Source organism: Haliotis asinina, chromosome 7 (assembly GCF_037392515.1).
Source record: "Haliotis asinina isolate JCU_RB_2024 chromosome 7, JCU_Hal_asi_v2, whole genome shotgun sequence".
Taxonomy (NCBI): Eukaryota; Metazoa; Mollusca; class Gastropoda; order Lepetellida; family Haliotidae; genus Haliotis; species Haliotis asinina.
In genome coordinates, this window is record NC_090286.1 from 39,138,717 (window position 1) to 39,143,069 (window position 4,353).

Sequence of the window (4,353 nt, forward strand, 5' to 3'; positions counted from 1 at the left end):
TAATAGTGTTTGTTTTCTAAATCAGTTTTCTTGTTGTGGTAGTTTAATCTCTAAATCACGAAACGATTTTCCTAATAAAGGAAAGAAGAATATGTAAAATGTATTGTTACAGATAAAAATCTAACTTAAGTGACATTTGGAGTTAATTATGCGTGAGTGAGTGAGTTTTACGCCGCACTCAGCAATATTCCAGCTATATGGCAGCGGTCTGTAAATAATCGAGTCTGGACCAGACAATCCAGTGATCAACAACATGTGCATCGATCTGCGCAATTGGGAACCGATGACATGTGTCAACCAAGTCAGCGAGCCTGACCACCCGATCTTGTTAGTCGCCTCCTACGACAAGCACAGTCACCTTTCATGGCAAGCATGGGTTGCTGAAGGCCTATTCTACCCCGAGACCTTCACGGGTTTTAACTTAAGACTGTCATATCAGGAAGTAAAAGACTTAATCAGGTTTCTAAAACACATTGACTTCGTTGAGATTTAGTCTCTGAAATGAACATATTTTACTTACCAAAATGTTCTCAAGTTCTCTAAATAAATTTACAGAAGTCAAGCGATCTTCTGTTTTTCAGAAACTGACCCGAGACTCCAGTTTCTAGACTTGCTAAATATTATTAACGTTCATAGGGTTGTATTTTTTGTTTTTTCAGAGTAGGTATGATAGAATAACGTTGACCAGTAGGGTGTCGATATGCGGATCGTACCTCTAGCATAAGCTAGCAACATGTACTTTATTAAAAGTACACGTATCTGATCACCATGCCTATACAATACGGTTTAAATGACAAAATAACTCATTTGGTAGATTTATTAACGAGACTTCTTATAAAGATGTACATGCTGTTAACATCCGAAATGTCACAATGATTACCGTTCTTGCTCATGCGTTTGACAAGCACCTACTTTGGTTGTCCAAACGGTCTTACAACCGTCATGAATACTCGATCCGCAGAAATGAACCAACTATTTTGATTGTTCTTTTTCATTGTCATTTACAAACAATTTCAGACACTCTAACAAGAATCGGTGATGGTAGAATGTCATCGCAGAGGACTAATTGCAGAGTTTGACTTTCACAAACTTCAATCCTCGTGTCTGGAGTAATACGTAACGGTTCTTCACAGCATAATGTTTGACTAATATATTTTAGTACTCTTCAACATACACCTCTTTACCACTGTACGAGGAAACCACGTCATTTGGAAATTAATAAAAACTAAAGGAATCTACATTCTCTGAGAATGGATGCGGCTGTACAAACCAGAAAGCACGCAGTGTCCGGTATCATCCAGCACACACGTCTATGTACATGGATAGGGGCAGTTATCTCCCCTAGTCTGTCTCTTGGCGCACAGACACCACCACATCCTGGCCAAGCGCGTCGATGACGGTCACAAAGGGAAACTCTCCTTCATCAAATCTCATCTTGATATCTTGTCCTAAGTCCCCGTCCGGTAGTTTAACATCGTCTCTGACATTACCTCTCTGGTCAGCGATGGAAATGAATCCCCCGTCCAGGATATCCACCAGCTGAAACTCCTGACCCGGCAGAGTTTTCAAAATATGTTTCAACGGGAGCGTGTCTTCGTGGCTGGCATGAGTGATAACGTCAGAACCTACTAGGCGCACCATGTCTTTCTCGGTCTTGGAAGCCGAACGTTCAATAATCTTGCAGGGACGACTTTTCAGGACAACGTGGTCGTTCACCTTCACGGAAGAACACTCCTTCATATCCGAAGAACCAAAATCGGCCATACTTTTTTTGCTGAACGTTGATGATAACATTTCACCCTGCAAAACCAGTCGACGTCTGGGAGAGAGAATGGCGGCACAAGATCCACGTCTCGGGCTATATGATAACTTGTTGTGGGGTTTATATCGTCTTGTCGACAGTGCGTGACAAAGACTGACAGATTCTATCTGCCTGTGGTCAATATCTGACAATTAACCTGCTGGATTTACCCAGTCGTGCAGTCTTAACGGCAGGCTTGTCGCCTCGGCACGATAGCAGGAACAATGGCAAAGGTGCAAAACACGTTTCAAAGTATATAGTGTCTATTGTGTAGTCTTTTACCACCGTTTGGCATTGTCCGATACAAACATGTCCATACGCTAATGTAATTTTTGGCATCATGCCTATCAAATATTATATTCAAAATATAATGTATGGTTATAAGAACACAATTTGCACGCTATTAGGGTTGCCAATTGTAATGATTTATGACATCCACATGTCCAGAGCTACAAATATCTTTTTGGGTGAATGAGTCATGTCTTGTGTTAATCTCAACTGGGTGTCCTAATTTTCCTTTGTGTAACCAAACAAATTGTACTAACCCTACTCAAATTCAATTAGTGATTTTGCCGTTTTCCATTAATTGTGAATGTATAATAAAGTTTACATGCTGGTTTGTTATTTATATTTCATCTGTAATGTGAAAACCAATAAGAAAGATTGCAAGTTGCCAAGTTCATGTGCTGAATAGAACCTCTTAATATGCCTTCTATTTTATCTATGCTCAGCAGTCTCAGTTTGTTGACTGGAACTAATTCACCGGTACGCATGGTAACAAGATTTGACATTTCTGGATGCATGCATGTAAGATCAAATATGATGAATATGATGGCAGTCGTGATATTGTGGCTCTAAACTTCATTTAACCACTAACATTCGCAACGCAGTTGTTATAACCCATATTAACCACGTTAATGATTTAACATTGACTTCAACGATAGATATTCCCCCAGTATACCAATACAGGCGACAGACCCGCTTTCTAGAGAGGAGCGGTCGTGGCAAGTTGGGACTATTTCTATATCCGTAAAGAGAGAGCATGCAATGGTTTTATTTGCATACGTCAGTAACAAAATCATTGTTCATATGGTCTCGTGTGTTATTGCTCGACAAATACCAAAGAATCGGGTTTGTGAAGCCAATTTCTTTTGTCCCCTGCCGTTATATTGCTGTACTATCTCTAAAAGAGGCGCAAAACCATCACTCAGGAAATGTGAGCATATCATCATTTGTTTCGTGAAACAGTTTAATCATATGCACTCATATAAGAAGCTATATTTATCCAGGGAGTGTAAGAAAGGGTTATACGTCCAGTGTTTCATCTGAAGAGAAGTGGGCATCCATTTGAACCACAGCAATTGGACAAAAAGCCAGTGTGCGAAATACCCTCTCCCCCGCTGGCCCGTAACTTGTATAAATGCACTCGGGCCAGTAAATCTTCACAGTCACTGGTCCGACTCTCCTGGGTCATTCTTAAATAAATATCACTCTCTTCGACGTGATAGGTCATAATACACGTTTAGGTCATGCAAAATTATTACCTATTTGTAATCTTATGCTTAGTTTCTACATTCAGATTTTTGGCTAGAGAATTATTTTGTGGGCTGGTAACTTTCAGGCATTGCAAGTCCGAGTGGAGTGCAATATTTCGAAACTATTTCGTACACTGCAGTCTAAGCTAAACCTTTGAACATTCTAGTACTTTAATTGTACGATGACATTTTAACGTTCCAGTTGTTTCAGTGGGGATCAAAATAGTTATGAAATGAAAATACCTATCTAAATATGAATATTCAAAAGCTATGGCTTTTGAACATGAATAGTCCGTCAGCCTAAATTTGGAACACTGAATGGCAGCATCAAGATGCCGGGAACAACAGAATACCTCTCAGAAAGGAGAGGGACTCAATTCTTCATACTGGTTTTCACTTAGAGTTCTTTTCTGGATGTCACGTGTTGTTTTCGGGGCCAAATCCAAGGATGGACGGGATTACCACAGTGACATTGTTGATACCTGTTCAATTACTTGCCAGTACTCCCTTGTGACAATTAATGTTATTAAATCTTTAATAGTTGATATAAAGTTTTGAAGTTCAACACCTACTTAGGTCGTAGAGATATCATTATTAAATGGGTGAATTAAAGTTGAATACCCTTTGTGTAAGATACTGTGCTGTCCTAAAAGTTAGGTTGACGACTATAAATATTAAACGATCTGGTAGAAGTACAGTGCCTTTTTAATTTAACTTAACTTACCATAACCAACGGGGTAGGCAAGCAGGACATATTTTATCACCAGAGAAATACTTTGTATACCTCCGAAGGAAGGAACGATATTTTTTTTCAGACTTGTCCTCCTTACCTACTAAAATGAATGTTTTGGGGTTTTTTCCACTCAGCCTATTTCTTTTGTATTCTGGTGAGTTTTGGGGGTTACCGTCCGAAATTAGCTGACATACGTGAAGCTTTTCAAGGCTGCCTTAAATCCAACTCACTCATTAGCAACGTCAGACACGGCGAAAATATATTAGCGGTATGTATCTAATACT

The 4,353-nt window shown here is 39.5% G+C and overlaps 1 pseudogene; it reads right to left on the reverse strand.

The window, feature by feature from the left end:
• Positions 1-1,341: 1,341 nt before the first annotated feature.
• On the reverse strand, positions 1,342-1,764 carry LOC137291988 (eukaryotic translation initiation factor 5A-1 pseudogene; annotated as a pseudogene).
• Positions 1,765-4,353: the final 2,589 nt, after the last annotated feature.